The 19,406-nt window shown below is 48.3% G+C and overlaps 11 non-coding genes across 11 annotated transcripts; all 11 read right to left on the bottom strand.

Annotated features, from left to right (window-relative positions):
• Positions 1-1,459: 1,459 nt before the first annotated feature.
• LOC126057747 (small nucleolar RNA SNORD115) lies at positions 1,460-1,537 on the bottom strand. Its single transcript, XR_007512822.1, has one exon. It is a non-coding gene; the product is annotated as a small nucleolar RNA SNORD115 (small nucleolar RNA).
• Positions 1,538-3,141: 1,604 nt separating this feature from the next.
• Positions 3,142-3,222, bottom strand: LOC126057622 (small nucleolar RNA SNORD115). The gene has a single exon (XR_007512696.1). It is a non-coding gene; the product is annotated as a small nucleolar RNA SNORD115 (small nucleolar RNA).
• A 1,620-nt stretch (positions 3,223-4,842) lies between these two features.
• On the bottom strand, positions 4,843-4,920 carry LOC126057746 (small nucleolar RNA SNORD115). Its single transcript, XR_007512821.1, has one exon. It is a non-coding gene; the product is annotated as a small nucleolar RNA SNORD115 (small nucleolar RNA).
• Positions 4,921-6,524: 1,604 nt separating this feature from the next.
• LOC126057621 (small nucleolar RNA SNORD115) lies at positions 6,525-6,605 on the bottom strand. The gene has a single exon (XR_007512695.1). It is a non-coding gene; the product is annotated as a small nucleolar RNA SNORD115 (small nucleolar RNA).
• Positions 6,606-8,225: 1,620 nt separating this feature from the next.
• Positions 8,226-8,303, bottom strand: LOC126057745 (small nucleolar RNA SNORD115). Its single transcript, XR_007512820.1, has one exon. It is a non-coding gene; the product is annotated as a small nucleolar RNA SNORD115 (small nucleolar RNA).
• Positions 8,304-9,907: 1,604 nt separating this feature from the next.
• Positions 9,908-9,988, bottom strand: LOC126057620 (small nucleolar RNA SNORD115). Its single transcript, XR_007512694.1, has one exon. It is a non-coding gene; the product is annotated as a small nucleolar RNA SNORD115 (small nucleolar RNA).
• Positions 9,989-11,608: 1,620 nt separating this feature from the next.
• LOC126057744 (small nucleolar RNA SNORD115) lies at positions 11,609-11,686 on the bottom strand. The gene has a single exon (XR_007512817.1). It is a non-coding gene; the product is annotated as a small nucleolar RNA SNORD115 (small nucleolar RNA).
• Positions 11,687-13,290: 1,604 nt separating this feature from the next.
• LOC126057619 (small nucleolar RNA SNORD115) lies at positions 13,291-13,371 on the bottom strand. Its single transcript, XR_007512693.1, has one exon. It is a non-coding gene; the product is annotated as a small nucleolar RNA SNORD115 (small nucleolar RNA).
• Positions 13,372-14,991: 1,620 nt separating this feature from the next.
• Positions 14,992-15,069, bottom strand: LOC126057743 (small nucleolar RNA SNORD115). Its single transcript, XR_007512816.1, has one exon. It is a non-coding gene; the product is annotated as a small nucleolar RNA SNORD115 (small nucleolar RNA).
• A 1,604-nt stretch (positions 15,070-16,673) lies between these two features.
• LOC126057616 (small nucleolar RNA SNORD115) lies at positions 16,674-16,754 on the bottom strand. Its single transcript, XR_007512691.1, has one exon. It is a non-coding gene; the product is annotated as a small nucleolar RNA SNORD115 (small nucleolar RNA).
• Positions 16,755-18,374: 1,620 nt separating this feature from the next.
• Positions 18,375-18,452, bottom strand: LOC126057742 (small nucleolar RNA SNORD115). The gene has a single exon (XR_007512815.1). It is a non-coding gene; the product is annotated as a small nucleolar RNA SNORD115 (small nucleolar RNA).
• Positions 18,453-19,406: the final 954 nt, after the last annotated feature.

Below are 19,406 nucleotides of genomic sequence, written 5' to 3'. Positions count from 1 at the left end.
GGACCTTGCAATCCTTTTAGGAAGGACAAAGAAGTAAGCCAGACATCGGACGAGAGACATCCATGGTCTAACAGCTAAGGTTTTTCCCACATGTGCTCAAAAATATGGACAACATCAAGACACGCACTTCTAACCCGTTAGGGAGACTGCTCACCCTTGACAGAAAGGCAGACATGTGCCAGATCAGGACATGGCATAGAGGTCTCAGACCGTAGTAAAAGAAACTCAGGAGGTCCCAGGCAAGGAGAGGCTTTTCATTTTGATCAGGCCTGGCCCATGTAACAAGGAAGCCAAATCTGTGTCCACAGGCACTGTCCCGTGCACGAGCACTCTCAGGAAATTACACCCAAGGGTTCCCCAAACTGGGGATCTTCAAACGAGCTGTGGGACACTCAGAAGAGTGCTTACTCCAAGAATTTGCCCCAAACTTCTCCTACGAATTTCCGGAGTTTGATTTCACCCTTGTGCCATGCAGAGACACAGACCCGGCCACCTCTTTCCCAAAGAACGGTAACACAGGGAACATATCTCCTCCTGCTTATCAACCATCAGAAGATCTCTTGGCACAAACAGAGCAGGAGTCTTATGGAAACTCTACGGGATTCCAATGAACTGTGTAGGAACAGTGATCTTTGCACTCGTGCAAGGCAGCATTTACACCTGCATTCACTGTCTACAGCTCCAAGGAAACATGACTTCCTGTGGCATGAACCTGAAACTGCTCACGACCCTCGTGTCCTCCTCACACATGGCATAGACCCTGACTTTAGATTTTCTACGCGGGTATCTGTGCAGCTACCTTCACTTGAAAGCTGGAGCCAGCTATCAGACTACGGAATCTCTCATCCAATTTCAAGATTCCTGGGAAAAGTGCCCTGCAGATCCTAAGAAGCCAGCTGAAACTGACAAACGCTTTCAATATGGCAAGTTGACCAGTCTCCCGTAGAGCTCTGAGCCATTCACCTCCCATAAATATCTTGGGAAAATACATTCTTCTCGTTGTGCATTTCTCCCAATTCCCTAGGACGTATCGGACTTGGACCCCGGCTATCGGAGACGACTCAAGCGCACATTTTTCAGGATCCTCAGATTCCTAAGTATCCATCCACGCACATCACTGCCACTTAGTCAACCAGGCAAGGTCAAGCAAACACCAGGGGACATGCCTCAGCTTTGTCAACAACCTCTACTGCCTTTTGGGCTGCATCCTCACTTGCCCAAGTGTCAGATGGGGCCAGGGAAAATCACGGTGATTCCCTCACCTTGTGACCTCGCCACGGTGAGTTTCATGGAAGCAGGTCTTTCTAAATGACACAAAAAGAGGAAAAGAGCCAAGGAATCAGCCTGGCAAAAATCAGCCACCCAGGTGTTTTGGGTCACTTGGTGCAGGTGAAAGGAATGAAAATGGGGGTCTGCTCTAAAGAAGATCTATAAGGCCGGGGCAAAGGAGTGTCTCGCAGGGCCTCAGCATAAACCCACTGAGCACGATTTTTAGGTCATCATCTCTCTTCGAGACAGGTTATGTCATCATTGACCCGAGCCATATCTCTCCCCAGGAAAAATCCCCTGAGACCTGAAGATGCTTACCACAAATGTCTTCCTTCCACCGAGGAATGACACTGGGTGAGAGAATTCACACATCGTCTTCCAGTTTCCAGGGGAGTTGGCTTGACCCCCATGAAAGCAGGACAACAGACATCGACCTCACTATCCCTTGGAAAAGGGCAAATCAGTAAGACAAAGATCACAGGAGAGAAGCTCACTTCCCTGTGGCTATGCTTTCTCCCAGATAGTCGCAAACATATGCACAAAATCAAGACACCCATTTACAACCCACTGGGGAGACTGCTGACCCTTCACACAAGGTGAGACTCGTGCCTGGATGTAGTACAAATTCTCAGGAGCACGCAGGCAAAAGGAGCCTTTGCAATTGATTAACCCTGACTGATGTGTTGAAGGCAGCCAAATATGCGTCCAGGGGCACCGTCCAACGTGTTGGACTCTCGGGATACGGCACCCAAGAGTCCCCAGTAACTGGGGATCTTCAAATCAGCTGGAAGGACATTTGGGAATGAGTTCCTTTCCAAGAATTGTGCCAACACTTCTAGAAATTTCCACAGTCCTTCAACACTTTGATTTCACCACTGAGCCATGTAGAGACACAATCCAATCTACCTCAGGCCCGAATAATCCCTATAGAGGGAGAACATCTCCTCCTGTATATCAACCACCACAGGATCCTGTGGGGCATACAGAAAAGCAGTTCTACAGAATCTCTATGAGATTCCAAAGAACTGTCAAGAAAATGATCTTTCCGCATGTGGAAGGCAGCAGTTATGCCTGCATTTCCTGACTAGAGTGTTAGCCGATCGTGACTTCCTGTGGCACGTACCTGAAACTAGTCATGACGCGCGCATCGCGTTTACCAAATGCCATCGAACCTGACCTTAGTGTTTTGACTCAGATATTTGTGCTGCTACCTTTTCTTGATAGCTACAGTGAGGTATCAGACTACTCGATTGTTCACCCAGTGCCAGGATTTGTGGGAAAGATACCCTGCAGATCCTAATCGTCCAGTCGCAACTGACACAGGCTTTCGACTATGGCAAGTATGCCCGGTTTCTCCAGTAGAGCTCCTAGCCATTCCCAAGCGGAAAATATATGAGAAAAGCACATTTGTCTCGCTGTGCATTCTCTCAATTCCGTAGACATACCAGGCTGGGCACCGGATGATCAAAAATTCCTCAAGTGGAAATTCTTCCAGGTTCCTGTGCTTCCTAACTATCCACCCGTGCATATCACCGCCACTTATTCAATCGGTCAGGTCAAGCTAAAAGCAGGGCACGCGTCTCAGCTTCTCCACAAAACCCGACTGCCTTTTGGGCTCCGTTTTCACTTGTCCAAGTATCAGCAGGGACAAGGTAAAACTGCCATCATTCACTCACCTTGTGTTCTTCCTGTGGTGAATCTCTTGGGAGTAGGTCTTTCTAAGTCAGAGAAAAAGAGGAAAGGAGCCAAGGAATCAGCTTGACAAAAATCGGTCAGTGAGGAGTTTTCGATCACGTGCTGGACGTAAAAGGAATCAAAACGGGCTCCATTCTAAAGGAGATCATTAAGATTGGGGAAAAGCAGTTTCCCTCTGGGCCTCAGCGTGATCCTATTGAGCGTGATTTTAATGTCATCATTTCTCTTCCAGAGAAGTGGAGGTGTCATCATTGACCCGAGACATATCAATCCCCAGGAAAAATCACCTGAGTCCTCAAGTTCCTTACCACAGACATCTTCCATCCAGCCCGGAATCATGCAGGATGAGAATGTCCGCACATCCTCTTCCAGGTTCCTGGGGAGTAGCTTGACCCTCATGAAAGCGGGAAAACAGGCCTGGACCTTGCAATCCTTTTAGGAAGGACAAAGAAGTAAGCCAGACATCGGACGAGAGACATCCATGGTCTAACAGCTAAGGTTTTTCCCACATGTGCTCAAAAATATGGACAACATCAAGACACGCACTTCTAACCCGTTAGGGAGACTGCTCACCCTTGACAGAAAGGCAGACATGTGCCAGATCAGGACATGGCATAGAGGTCTCAGACCGTAGTAAAAGAAACTCAGGAGGTCCCAGGCAAGGAGAGGCTTTTCATTTTGATCAGGCCTGGCCCATGTAACAAGGAAGCCAAATCTGTGTCCACAGGCACTGTCCCGTGCACGAGCACTCTCAGGAAATTACACCCAAGGGTTCCCCAAACTGGGGATCTTCAAACGAGCTGTGGGACACTCAGAAGAGTGCTTACTCCAAGAATTTGCCCCAAACTTCTCCTACGAATTTCCGGAGTTTGATTTCACCCTTGTGCCATGCAGAGACACAGACCCGGCCACCTCTTTCCCAAAGAACGGTAACACAGGGAACATATCTCCTCCTGCTTATCAACCATCAGAAGATCTCTTGGCACAAACAGAGCAGGAGTCTTATGGAAACTCTACGGGATTCCAATGAACTGTGTAGGAACAGTGATCTTTGCACTCGTGCAAGGCAGCATTTACACCTGCATTCACTGTCTACAGCTCCAAGGAAACATGACTTCCTGTGGCATGAACCTGAAACTGCTCACGACCCTCGTGTCCTCCTCACACATGGCATAGACCCTGACTTTAGATTTTCTACGCGGGTATCTGTGCAGCTACCTTCACTTGAAAGCTGGAGCCAGCTATCAGACTACGGAATCTCTCATCCAATTTCAAGATTCCTGGGAAAAGTGCCCTGCAGATCCTAAGAAGCCAGCTGAAACTGACAAACGCTTTCAATATGGCAAGTTGACCAGTCTCCCGTAGAGCTCTGAGCCATTCACCTCCCATAAATATCTTGGGAAAATACATTCTTCTCGTTGTGCATTTCTCCCAATTCCCTAGGACGTATCGGACTTGGACCCCGGCTATCGGAGACGACTCAAGCGCACATTTTTCAGGATCCTCAGATTCCTAAGTATCCATCCACGCACATCACTGCCACTTAGTCAACCAGGCAAGGTCAAGCAAACACCAGGGGACATGCCTCAGCTTTGTCAACAACCTCTACTGCCTTTTGGGCTGCATCCTCACTTGCCCAAGTGTCAGATGGGGCCAGGGAAAATCACGGTGATTCCCTCACCTTGTGACCTCGCCACGGTGAGTTTCATGGAAGCAGGTCTTTCTAAATGACACAAAAAGAGGAAAAGAGCCAAGGAATCAGCCTGGCAAAAATCAGCCACCCAGGTGTTTTGGGTCACTTGGTGCAGGTGAAAGGAATGAAAATGGGGGTCTGCTCTAAAGAAGATCTATAAGGCCGGGGCAAAGGAGTGTCTCGCAGGGCCTCAGCATAAACCCACTGAGCACGATTTTTAGGTCATCATCTCTCTTCGAGACAGGTTATGTCATCATTGACCCGAGCCATATCTCTCCCCAGGAAAAATCCCCTGAGACCTGAAGATGCTTACCACAAATGTCTTCCTTCCACCGAGGAATGACACTGGGTGAGAGAATTCACACATCGTCTTCCAGTTTCCAGGGGAGTTGGCTTGACCCCCATGAAAGCAGGACAACAGACATCGACCTCACTATCCCTTGGAAAAGGGCAAATCAGTAAGACAAAGATCACAGGAGAGAAGCTCACTTCCCTATGGCTATGCTTTCTCCCAGATAGTCGCAAACATATGCACAAAATCAAGACACCCCTTTACAACCCACTGGGGAGACTGCTGACCCTTCACACAAAGTGAGACTCGTGCCTGGATGTAGTACAAATTCTCAGGAGCACGCAGGCAAAAGGAGCCTTTGCAATTGATTAACCCTGACTGATGTGTTGAAGGCAGCCAAATATGCGTCCAGGGGCACCGTCCAACGTGTTGGACTCTCGGGATACGGCACCCAAGAGTCCCCAGTAACTGGGGATCTTCAAATCAGCTGGAAGGACATTTGGGAATGAGTTCCTTTCCAAGAATTGTGCAAACACTTCTAGAAATTTCCACAGTCCTTCAACACTTTGATTTCACCACTGAGCCATGTAGAGACACAATCCAATCTACCTCAGGCCCGAATAATCCCTATAGAGGGAGAACATCTCCTCCTGTATATCAACCACCACAGGATCCTGTGGGGCATACAGAAAAGCAGTTCTACAGAATCTCTATGAGATTCCAAAGAACTGTCAAGAAAATGATCTTTCCGCATGTGGAAGGCAGCAGTTATGCCTGCATTTCCTGACTAGAGTGTTAGCCGATCGTGACTTCCTGTGGCACGTACCTGAAACTAGTCATAACGCGCGCATCGCGTTTACCAAATGCCATCGAACCTGACCTTAGTGTTTTGACTCAGATATTTGTGCTGCTACCTTTTCTTGATAGCTACAGTGAGGTATCAGACTACTCGATTGTTCACCCAGTGCCAGGATTTGTGGGAAAGATACCCTGCAGATCCTAATCGTCCAGTCGCAACTGACACAGGCTTTCGACTATGGCAAGTATGCCCGGTTTCTCCAGTAGAGCTCCTAGCCATTCCCAAGCGGAAAATATATGAGAAAAGCACATTTGTCTCGCTGTGCATTCTCTCAATTCCGTAGACATACCAGGCTGGGCACCGGATGATCAAAAATTCCTCAAGTGGAAATTCTTCCAGGTTCCTGTGCTTCCTAACTATCCACCCGTGCATATCACCGCCACTTATTCAATCGGTCAGGTCAAGCTAAAAGCAGGGCACGCGTCTCAGCTTCTCCACAAAACCCGACTGCCTTTTGGGCTCCGTTTTCACTTGTCCAAGTATCAGCAGGGACAAGGTAAAACTGCCATCATTCACTCACCTTGTGTTCTTCCTGTGGTGAATCTCTTGGGAGTAGGTCTTTCTAAGTCAGAGAAAAAGAGGAAAGGAGCCAAGGAATCAGCTTGACAAAAATCGGTCAGTGAGGAGTTTTCGATCACGTGCTGGACGTAAAAGGAATCAAAACGGGCTCCATTGTAAAGGAGATCATTAAGATTGGGGAAAAGCAGTTTCCCTCTGGGCCTCAGCGTGATCCTATTGAGCGTGATTTTAATGTCATCATTTCTCTTCCAGAGAAGTGGAGGTGTCATCATTGACCCGAGACATATCAATCCCCAGGAAAAATCACCTGAGTCCTCAAGTTCCTTACCACAGACATCTTCCATCCAGCCCGGAATCATGCAGGATGAGAATGTCCGCACATCCTCTTCCAGGTTCCTGGGGAGTAGCTTGACCCTCATGAAAGCGGGAAAACAGGCCTGGACCTTGCAATCCTTTTAGGAAGGACAAAGAAGTAAGCCAGACATCGGACGAGAGACATCCATGGTCTAACAGCTAAGGTTTTTCCCACATGTGCTCAAAAATATGGACAACATCAAGACACGCACTTCTAACCCGTTAGGGAGACTGCTCACCCTTGACAGAAAGGCAGACATGTGCCAGATCAGGACATGGCATAGAGGTCTCAGACCGTAGTAAAAGAAACTCAGGAGGTCCCAGGCAAGGAGAGGCTTTTCATTTTGATCAGGCCTGGCCCATGTAACAAGGAAGCCAAATCTGTGTCCACAGGCACTGTCCCGTGCACGAGCACTCTCAGGAAATTACACCCAAGGGTTCCCCAAACTGGGGATCTTCAAACGAGCTGTGGGACACTCAGAAGAGTGCTTACTCCAAGAATTTGCCCCAAACTTCTCCTACGAATTTCCGGAGTTTGATTTCACCCTTGTGCCATGCAGAGACACAGACCCGGCCACCTCTTTCCCAAAGAACGGTAACACAGGGAACATATCTCCTCCTGCTTATCAACCATCAGAAGATCTCTTGGCACAAACAGAGCAGGAGTCTAATGGAAACTCTACGGGATTCCAATGAACTGTGTAGGAACAGTGATCTTTGCACTCGTGCAAGGCAGCATTTACACCTGCATTCACTGTCTACAGCTCCAAGGAAACATGACTTCCTGGGGCATGAACCTGAAACTGCTCACGACCCTCGTGTCCTCCTCACGCATGGCATAGACCCTGACTTTAGATTTTCTACGCAGGTATCTGTGCAGCTACCTTCACTTGAAAGCTGGAGCCAGCTATCAGACTACGGAATCTCTCATCCAATTTCAAGATTCCTGGGAAAAGTGCCCTGCAGATCCTAAGAAGCCAGCTGAAACTGACAAACGCTTTCAATATGGCAAGTTGACCAGTCTCCCGTAGAGCTCTGAGCCATTCACCTCCCATAAATATCTTGGGAAAATACATTCTTCTCGTTGTGCATTTCTCCCAATTCCCTAGGACGTATCGGACTTGGACCCCGGCTATCGGAGACGACTCAAGCGCACATTTTTCAGGATCCTCAGATTCCTAAGTATCCACCCACGCACATCACTGCCACTTAGTCAACCAGGCAAGGTCAAGCAAACACCAGGGGACATGCCTCAGCTTTGTCAACAACCTCTACTGCCTTTTGGGCTGCATCCTCACTTGCCCAAGTGTCAGATGGGGCCAGGGAAAATCACGGTGATTCCCTCACCTTGTGACCTCGCCACGGTGAGTTTCATGGAAGCAGGTCTTTCTAAATGACACAAAAAGAGGAAAAGAGCCAAGGAATCAGCCTGGCAAAAATCAGCCACCCAGGTGTTTTGGGTCACTTGGTGCAGGTGAAAGGAATGAAAATGGGGGTCTGCTCTAAAGAAGATCTATAAGGCCGGGGCAAAGGAGTGTCTCGCAGGGCCTCAGCATAAACCCACTGAGCACGATTTTTAGGTCATCATCTCTCTTCGAGACAGGTTATGTCATCATTGACCCGAGCCATATCTCTCCCCAGGAAAAATCCCCTGAGACCTGAAGATGCTTACCACAAATGTCTTCCTTCCACCGAGGAATGACACTGGGTGAGAGAATTCACACATCGTCTTCCAGTTTCCAGGGGAGTTGGCTTGACCCCCATGAAAGCAGGACAACAGACATCGACCTCACTATCCCTTGGAAAAGGGCAAATCAGTAAGACAAAGATCACAGGAGAGAAGCTCACTTCCCTATGGCTATGCTTTCTCCCAGATAGTCGCAAACATATGCACAAAATCAAGACACCCCTTTACAACCCACTGGGGAGACTGCTGACCCTTCACACAAAGTGAGACTCGTGCCTGGATGTAGTACAAATTCTCAGGAGCACGCAGGCAAAAGGAGCCTTTGCAATTGATTAACCCTGACTGATGTGTTGAAGGCAGCCAAATATGCGTCCAGGGGCACCGTCCAACGTGTTGGACTCTCGGGATACGGCACCCAAGAGTCCCCAGTAACTGGGGATCTTCAAATCAGCTGGAAGGACATTTGGGAATGAGTTCCTTTCCAAGAATTGTGCAAACACTTCTAGAAATTTCCACAGTCCTTCAACACTTTGATTTCACCACTGAGCCATGTAGAGACACAATCCAATCTACCTCAGGCCCGAATAATCCCTATAGAGGGAGAACATCTCCTCCTGTATATCAACCACCACAGGATCCTGTGGGGCATACAGAAAAGCAGTTCTACAGAATCTCTATGAGATTCCAAAGAACTGTCAAGAAAATGATCTTTCCGCATGTGGAAGGCAGCAGTTATGCCTGCATTTCCTGACTAGAGTGTTAGCCGATCGTGACTTCCTGTGGCACGTACCTGAAACTAGTCATAACGCGCGCATCGCGTTTACCAAATGCCATCGAACCTGACCTTAGTGTTTTGACTCAGATATTTGTGCTGCTACCTTTTCTTGATAGCTACAGTGAGGTATCAGACTACTCGATTGTTCACCCAGTGCCAGGATTTGTGGGAAAGATACCCTGCAGATCCTAATCGTCCAGTCGCAACTGACACAGGCTTTCGACTATGGCAAGTATGCCCGGTTTCTCCAGTAGAGCTCCTAGCCATTCCCAAGCGGAAAATATATGAGAAAAGCACATTTGTCTCGCTGTGCATTCTCTCAATTCCGTAGACATACCAGGCTGGGCACCGGATGATCAAAAATTCCTCAAGTGGAAATTCTTCCAGGTTCCTGTGCTTCCTAACTATCCACCCGTGCATATCACCGCCACTTATTCAATCGGTCAGGTCAAGCTAAAAGCAGGGCACGCGTCTCAGCTTCTCCACAAAACCCGACTGCCTTTTGGGCTCCGTTTTCACTTGTCCAAGTATCAGCAGGGACAAGGTAAAACTGCCATCATTCACTCACCTTGTGTTCTTCCTGTGGTGAATCTCTTGGGAGTAGGTCTTTCTAAGTCAGAGAAAAAGAGGAAAGGAGCCAAGGAATCAGCTTGACAAAAATCGGTCAGTGAGGAGTTTTCGATCACGTGCTGGACGTAAAAGGAATCAAAACGGGCTCCATTCTAAAGGAGATCATTAAGATTGGGGAAAAGCAGTTTCCCTCTGGGCCTCAGCGTGATCCTATTGAGCGTGATTTTAATGTCATCATTTCTCTTCCAGAGAAGTGGAGGTGTCATCATTGACCCGAGACATATCAATCCCCAGGAAAAATCACCTGAGTCCTCAAGTTCCTTACCACAGACATCTTCCATCCAGCCCGGAATCATGCAGGATGAGAATGTCCGCACATCCTCTTCCAGGTTCCTGGGGAGTAGCTTGACCCTCATGAAAGCGGGAAAACAGGCCTGGACCTTGCAATCCTTTTAGGAAGGACAAAGAAGTAAGCCAGACATCGGACGAGAGACATCCATGGTCTAACAGCTAAGGTTTTTCCCACATGTGCTCAAAAATATGGACAACATCAAGACACGCACTTCTAACCCGTTAGGGAGACTGCTCACCCTTGACAGAAAGGCAGACATGTGCCAGATCAGGACATGGCATAGAGGTCTCAGACCGTAGTAAAAGAAACTCAGGAGGTCCCAGGCAAGGAGAGGCTTTTCATTTTGATCAGGCCTGGCCCATGTAACAAGGAAGCCAAATCTGTGTCCACAGGCACTGTCCCGTGCACGAGCACTCTCAGGAAATTACACCCAAGGGTTCCCCAAACTGGGGATCTTCAAACGAGCTGTGGGACACTCAGAAGAGTGCTTACTCCAAGAATTTGCCCCAAACTTCTCCTACGAATTTCCGGAGTTTGATTTCACCCTTGTGCCATGCAGAGACACAGACCCGGCCACCTCTTTCCCAAAGAACGGTAACACAGGGAACATATCTCCTCCTGCTTATCAACCATCAGAAGATCTCTTGGCACAAACAGAGCAGGAGTCTTATGGAAACTCTACGGGATTCCAATGAACTGTGTAGGAACAGTGATCTTTGCACTCGTGCAAGGCAGCATTTACACCTGCATTCACTGTCTACAGCTCCAAGGAAACATGACTTCCTGTGGCATGAACCTGAAACTGCTCACGACCCTCGTGTCCTCCTCACACATGGCATAGACCCTGACTTTAGATTTTCTACGCGGGTATCTGTGCAGCTACCTTCACTTGAAAGCTGGAGCCAGCTATCAGACTACGGAATCTCTCATCCAATTTCAAGATTCCTGGGAAAAGTGCCCTGCAGATCCTAAGAAGCCAGCTGAAACTGACAAACGCTTTCAATATGGCAAGTTGACCAGTCTCCCGTAGAGCTCTGAGCCATTCACCTCCCATAAATATCTTGGGAAAATACATTCTTCTCGTTGTGCATTTCTCCCAATTCCCTAGGACGTATCGGACTTGGACCCCGGCTATCGGAGACGACTCAAGCGCACATTTTTCAGGATCCTCAGATTCCTAAGTATCCATCCACGCACATCACTGCCACTTAGTCAACCAGGCAAGGTCAAGCAAACACCAGGGGACATGCCTCAGCTTTGTCAACAACCTCTACTGCCTTTTGGGCTGCATCCTCACTTGCCCAAGTGTCAGATGGGGCCAGGGAAAATCACGGTGATTCCCTCACCTTGTGACCTCGCCACGGTGAGTTTCATGGAAGCAGGTCTTTCTAAATGACACAAAAAGAGGAAAAGAGCCAAGGAATCAGCCTGGCAAAAATCAGCCACCCAGGTGTTTTGGGTCACTTGGTGCAGGTGAAAGGAATGAAAATGGGGGTCTGCTCTAAAGAAGATCTATAAGGCCGGGGCAAAGGAGTGTCTCGCAGGGCCTCAGCATAAACCCACTGAGCACGATTTTTAGGTCATCATCTCTCTTCGAGACAGGTTATGTCATCATTGACCCGAGCCATATCTCTCCCCAGGAAAAATCCCCTGAGACCTGAAGATGCTTACCACAAATGGCTTCCTTCCACCGAGGAATGACACTGGGTGAGAGAATTCACACATCGTCTTCCAGTTTCCAGGAGAGTTGGCTTGACCCCCATGAAAGCAGGACAACAGACATCGACCTCACTATCCCTTGGAAAAGGGCAAATCAGTAAGACAAAGATCACAGGAGAGAAGCTCACTTCCCTATGGCTATGCTTTCTCCCAGATAGTCGCAAACATATGCACAAAATCAAGACACCCCTTTACAACCCACTGGGGAGACTGCTGACCCTTGACACAAGGTGAGACTCGTGCCTGGATGTAGTACAAATTCTCAGGAGCACGCAGGCAAAAGGAGCCTTTGCAATTGATTAACCCTGACTGATGTGTTGAAGGCAGCCAAATATGCGTCCAGGGGCACCGTCCAACGTGTTGGACTCTCGGGAAACGGCACCCAAGAGTCCCCAGTAACTGGGGATCTTCAAATCAGCTGGAAGGACATTTGGAAATGAGTTCCTTTCCAAGAATTGTGCCAACACTTCTAGAAATTTCCACAGTCCTTCAACACTTTGATTTCACCACTGAGCCGTGTAGAGACACAATCCAATCTACCTCAGGCCCCAATAATCCCTATAGAGGGAGAACATGTCCTCCTGTATATCAACCACCACAGGATCCTGTGGGGCATACAGAAAAGCAGTTCTACAGAATCTCTATGAGATTCCAAAGAACTGTCAAGAAAATGATCTTTCCGCATGTGGAAGGCAGCAGTTATGCCTGCATTTCCTGACTAGAGTGTTAGCCGATCGTGACTTCCTGTGGCACGTACCTGAAACTAGTCATGACGCGCGCATCGCGTTTACCAAATGCCATCGAACCTGACCTTAGTGTTTTGACTCAGATATTTGTGCTGCTACCTTTTCTTGAGAGCTACAGTGAGGTATCAGACTACTCGATTGTTCACCCAATGCCAGGATTTGTGGGAAAGATACCCTGCAGATCCTAATCGTCCAGTCGCAACTGACACAGGCTTTCAACTATGGCAAGTATGTCCGGTTTCTCCAGTAGAGCTCCTAGCCATTCCCAAGCGGAAAATATATGAGAAAAGCACATTTGTCTCGCTGTGCATTCTCTCAATTCCGTAGACATACCAGGCTGGGCACCGGATGATCAAAAATTCCTCAAGTGGAAATTCTTCCAGGTTCCTGTGCTTCCTAACTATCCACCCGTGCATATCACCGCCACTTATTCAATCGGTCAGGTCAAGCTAAAAGCAGGGCACGCGTCTCAGCTTCTCCACAAAACCCGACTGCCTTTTGGGCTCCGTTTTCACTTGTCCAAGTATCAGCAGGGACAAGGTAAAACTGCCATCATTCACTCACCTTGTGTTCTTCCTGTGGTGAATCTCTTGGGAGTAGGTCTTTCTAAGTCAGAGAAAAAGAGGAAAGGAGCCAAGGAATCAGCTTGACAAAAATCGGTCAGTGAGGAGTTTTCGATCACGTGCTGGACGTAAAAGGAATCAAAACGGGCTCCATTCTAAAGGAGATCATTAAGATTGGGGAAAAGCAGTTTCCCTCTGGGCCTCAGCGTGATCCTATTGAGCGTGATTTTAATGTCATCATTTCTCTTCCAGAGAAGTGGAGGTGTCATCATTGACCCGAGACATATCAATCCCCAGGAAAAATCACCTGAGTCCTCAAGTTCCTTACCACAGACATCTTCCATCCAGCCCGGAATCATGCAGGATGAGAATGTCCGCACATCCTCTTCCAGGTTCCTGGGGAGTAGCTTGACCCTCATGAAAGCGGGAAAACAGGCCTGGACCTTGCAATCCTTTTAGGAAGGACAAAGAAGTAAGCCAGACATCGGACGAGAGACATCCATGGTCTAACAGCTAAGGTTTTTCCCACATGTGCTCAAAAATATGGACAACATCAAGACACGCACTTCTAACCCGTTAGGGAGACTGCTCGCCCTTGACAGAAAGGCAGACATGTGCCAGATCAGGACATGGCATAGAGGTCTCAGACCGTAGTAAAAGAAACTCAGGAGGTCCCAGGCAAGGAGAGGCTTTTCATTTTGATCAGGCCTGGCCCATGTAACAAGGAAGCCAAATCTGTGTCCACAGGCACTGTCCCGTGCACGAGCACTCTCAGGAAATTACACCCAAGGGTTCCCCAAACTGGGGATCTTCAAACGAGCTGTGGGACACTCAGAAGAGTGCTTACTCCAAGAATTTGCCCCAAACTTCTCCTACGAATTTCCGGAGTTTGATTTCACCCTTGTGCCATGCAGAGACACAGACCCGGCCACCTCTTTCCCAAAGAACGGTAACACAGGGAACATATCTCCTCCTGCTTATCAACCATCAGAAGATCTCTTGGCACAAACAGAGCAGGAGTCTTATGGAAACTCTACGGGATTCCAATGAACTGTGTAGGAACAGTGATCTTTGCACTCGTGCAAGGCAGCATTTACACCTGCATTCACTGTCTACAGCTCCAAGGAAACATGACTTCCTGTGGCATGAACCTGAAACTGCTCACGACCCTCGTGTCCTCCTCACACAAGGCATAGACCCTGACTTTAGATTTTCTACGCGGGTATCTGTGCATCTACCTTCACTTGAAAGCTGGAGCCAGCTATCAGACTACGGAATCTCTCATCCAATTTCAAGATTCCTGGGAAAAGTGCCCTGCAGATCCTAAGAAGCCAGCTGAAACTGACAAACGCTTTCAATATGGCAAGTTGACCAGTCTCCCGTAGAGCTCTGAGCCATTCACCTCCCATAAATATCTTGGGAAAATACATTCTTCTCGTTGTGCATTTCTCCCAATTCCCTAGGACGTATCGGACTTGGACCCCGGCTATCGGAGACGACTCAAGCGCACATTTTTCAGGATCCTCAGATTCCTAAGTATCCATCCACGCACATCACTGCCACTTAGTCAACCAGGCAAGGTCAAGCAAACACCAGGGGACATGCCTCAGCTTTGTCAACAACCTCTACTGCCTTTTGGGCTGCATCCTCACTTGCCCAAGTGTCAGATGGGGCCAGGGAAAATCACGGTGATTCCCTCACCTTGTGACCTCGCCACGGTGAGTTTCATGGAAGCAGGTCTTTCTAAATGACACAAAAAGAGGAAAAGAGCCAAGGAATCAGCCTGGCAAAAATCAGCCACCCAGGTGTTTTGGGTCACTTGGTGCAGGTGAAAGGAATGAAAATGGGGGTCTGCTCTAAAGAAGATCTATAAGGCCGGGGCAAAGGAGTGTCTCGCAGGGCCTCAGCATAAACCCACTGAGCACGATTTTTAGGTCATCATCTCTCTTCGAGACAGGTTATGTCATCATTGACCCGAGCCATATCTCTCCCCAGGAAAAATCCCCTGAGACCTGAAGATGCTTACCACAAATGGCTTCCTTCCACCGAGGAATGACACTGGGTGAGAGAATTCACACATCGTCTTCCAGTTTCCAGGGGAGTTGGCTTGACCCCCATGAAAGCAGGACAACAGACATCGACCTCACTATCCCTTGGAAAAGGGCAAATCAGTAAGACAAAGATCACAGGAGAGAAGCTCACTTCCCTATGGCTATGCTTTCTCCCAGATAGTCGCAAACATATGCACAAAATCAAGACACCCATTTACAACCCACTGGGGAGACTGCTGACCCTTCACACAAAGTGAGACTCGTGCCTGGATGTAGTACAAATTCTCAGGAGCACGCAGGCAAAAGGAGCCTTTGCAATTGATTAACCCTGACTGATGTGTTGAAGGCAGCCAAATATGCGTCCAGGGGCACCGTCCAACGTGTTGGACTCTCGGGATACGGCACCCAAGAGTCCCCAGTAACTGGGGATCTTCAAATCAGCTGGAAGGACATTTGGGAATGAGTTCCTTTCCAAGAATTGTGCCAACACTTCTAGAAATTTCCACAGTCCTTCAACACTTTGATTTCACCACTGAGCCATGTAGAGACACAATCCAATCTACCTCAGGCCCGAATAATCCCTATAGAGGGAGAACATCTCCTCCTGTATATCAACCACCACAGGATCCTGTGGGGCATACAGAAAAGCAGTTCTACAGAATCTCTATGAGATTCCAAAGAACTGTCAAGAAAATGATCTTTCCGCATGTGGAAGGCAGCAGTTATGCCTGCATTTCCTGACTAGAGTGTTAGCCGATCGTGACTTCCTGTGGCACGTACCTGAAACTAGTCATGACGCGCGCATCGCGTTTACCAAATGCCATCGAACCTGACCTTAGTGTTTTGACTCAGATATTTGTGCTGCTACCTTTTCTCGATAGCTACAGTGAGGTATCAGACTACTCGATTGTTCACCCAGTGCCAGGATTTGTGGGAAAGATACCCTGCAGATCCTAATCGTCCAGTCGCAACTGACACAGGCTTTCAACTATGGCAAGTATGTCCGGTTTCTCCAGTAGAGCTCCTAGCCATTCCCAAGCGGAAAATATATGAGAAAAGCACATTTGTCTCGCTGCGCATTCTCTCAATTCCGTAGACATACCAGGCTGGGCACCGGATGATCAAAAATTCCTCAAGTGGAAATTCTTCCAGGTTCCTGTGCTTCCTAACTATCCACCCATGCATATCACCGCCACTTATTCAATCGGTCAGGTCAAGCTAAAAGCAGGGCACGCGTCTCAGCTTCTCCACAAAACCCGACTGCCTTTTGGGCTCCGTTTTCACTTGTCCAAGTATCAGCAGGGACAAGGTAAAACTGCCATCATTCACTCACCTTGTGTTCTTCCTGTGGTGAATCTCTTGGGAGTAGGTCTTTCTAAGTCAGAGAAAAAGAGGAAAGGAGCCAAGGAATCAGCTTGACAAAAATCGGTCAGTGAGGAGTTTTCGATCACGTGCTGGACGTAAAAGGAATCAAAACGGGCTCCATTCTAAAGGAGATCATTAAGATTGGGGAAAAGCAGTTTCCCTCTGGGCCTCAGCGTGATCCTATTGAGCGTGATTTTAATGTCATCATTTCTCTTCCAGAGAAGTGGAGGTGTCATCATTGACCCGAGACATATCAATCCCCAGGAAAAATCACCTGAGTCCTCAAGTTCCTTACCACAGACATCTTCCATCCAGCCCGGAATCATGCAGGATGAGAATGTTCGCACATCCTCTTCCAGGTTCCTGGGGAGTAGCTTGACCCTCATGAAAGCGGGAAAACAGGCCTGGACCTTGCAATCCTTTTAGGAAGGACAAAGAAGTAAGCCAGACATCGCACGAGAGACATCCATGGTCTAACAGCTAAGGTTTTTCCCACATGTGCTCAAAAATATGGACAACATCAAGACACGCACTTCTAACCCGTTAGGGAGACTGCTCGCCCTTGACAGAAAGGCAGACATGTGCCAGATCAGGACATGGCATAGAGGTCTCAGACCGTAGTAAAAGAAACTCAGGAGGTCCCAGGCAAGGAGAGGCTTTTCATTTTGATCAGGCCTGGCCCATGTAACAAGGAAGCCAAATCTGTGTCCACAGGCACTGTCCCGTGCACGAGCACTCTCAGGAAATTACACCCAAGGGTTCCCCAAACTGGGGATCTTCAAACGAGCTGTGGGACACTCAGAAGAGTGCTTACTCCAAGAATTTGCCCCAAACTTCTCCTACGAATTTCCGGAGTTTGATTTCACCCTTGTGCCATGCAGAGACACAGACCCGGCCACCTCTTTCCCAAAGAACGGTAACACAGGGAACATATCTCCTCCTGCTTATCAACCATCAGAAGATCTCTTGGCACAAACAGAGCAGGAGTCTTATGGAAACTCTACGGGATTCCAATGAACTGTGTAGGAACAGTGATCTTTGCACTCGTGCAAGGCAGCATTTACACCTGCATTCACTGTCTACAGCTCCAAGGAAACATGACTTCCTGTGGCATGAACCTGAAACTGCTCACGACCCTCGTGTCCTCCTCACACATGGCATAGACCCTGACTTTAGATTTTCTACGCGGGTATCTGTGCATCTACCTTCACTTGAAAGCTGGAGCCAGCTATCAGACTACGGAATCTCTCATCCAATTTCAAGATTCCTGGGAAAAGTGCCCTGCAGATCCTAAGAAGCCAGCTGAAACTGACAAACGCTTTCAATATGGCAAGTTGACCAGTCTCCCGTAGAGCTCTGAGCCATTCACCTCCCATAAATATCTTGGGAAAATACATTCTTCTCGTTGTGCATTTCTCCCAATTCCCTAGGACGTATCGGACTTGGACCCCGGCTATCGGAGACGACTCAAGCGCACATTTTTCAGGATCCTCAGATTCCTAAGTATCCATCCACGCACATCACTGCCACTTAGTCAACCAGGCAAGGTCAAGCAAACACCAGGGGACATGCCTCAGCTTTGTCAACAACCTCTACTGCCTTTTGGGCTGCATCCTCACTTGCCCAAGTGTCAGATGGGGCCAGGGAAAATCACGGTGATTCCCTCACCTTGTGACCTCGCCACGGTGAGTTTCATGGAAGCAGGTCTTTCTAAATGACACAAAAAGAGGAAAAGAGCCAAGGAATCAGCCTGGCAAAAATCAGCCACCCAGGTGTTTTGGGTCACTTGGTGCAGGTGAAAGGAATGAAAATGGGGGTCTGCTCTAAAGAAGATCTATAAGGCCGGGGCAAAGGAGTGTCTCGCAGGGCCTCAGCATAAACCCACTGAGCACGATTTTTAGGTCATCATCTCTCTTCGAGACAGGTTATGTCATCATTGACCCGAGCCATATCTCTCCCCAGGAAAAATCCCCTGAGACCTGAAGATGCTTACCACAAATGGCTTCCTTCCACCGAGGAATGACACTGGGTGAGAGAATTCACACATCGTCTTCCAGTTTCCAGGGGAGTTGGCTTGACCCCCATGAAAGCAGGACAACAGACATCGACCTCACTATCCCTTGGAAAAGGGCAAATCAGTAAGACAAAGATCACAGGAGAGAAGCTCACTTCCCTATGGCTATGCTTTCTCCCAGATAGTCGCAAACATATGCACAAAATCAAGACACCCATTTACAACCCACTGGGGAGACTGCTGACCCTTCACACAAAGTGAGACTCGTGCCTGGATGTAGTACAAATTCTCAGGAGCACGCAGGCAAAAGGAGCCTTTGCAATTGATTAACCCTGACTGATGTGTTGAAGGCAGCCAAATATGCGTCCAGGGGCACCGTCCAACGTGTTGGACTCTCGGGATACGGCACCCAAGAGTCCCCAGTAACTGGGGATCTTCAAATCAGCTGGAAGGACATTTGGGAATGAGTTCCTTTCCAAGAATTGTGCCAACACTTCTAGAAATTTCCACAGTCCTTCAACACTTTGATTTCACCACTGAGCCATGTAGAGACACAATCCAATCTACCTCAGGCCCGAATAATCCCTATAGAGGGAGAACATCTCCTCCTGTATATCAACCACCACAGGATCCTGTGGGGCATACAGAAAAGCAGTTCTACAGAATCTCTATGAGATTCCAAAGAACTGTCAAGAAAATGATCTTTCCGCATGTGGAAGGCAGCAGTTATGCCTGCATTTCCTGACTAGAGTGTTAGCCGATCGTGACTTCCTGTGGCACGTACCTGAAACTAGTCATGACGCGCGCATCGCGTTTACCAAATGCCATCGAACCTGACCTTAGTGTTTTGACTCAGATATTTGTGCTGCTACCTTTTCTCGAT

This window comes from Elephas maximus, chromosome 13 (assembly GCF_024166365.1).
Source record: "Elephas maximus indicus isolate mEleMax1 chromosome 13, mEleMax1 primary haplotype, whole genome shotgun sequence".
NCBI classification, from domain to species: domain Eukaryota; kingdom Metazoa; phylum Chordata; class Mammalia; order Proboscidea; family Elephantidae; genus Elephas; species Elephas maximus.
This window is presented reverse-complemented; position numbering and strand designations above follow the sequence as displayed.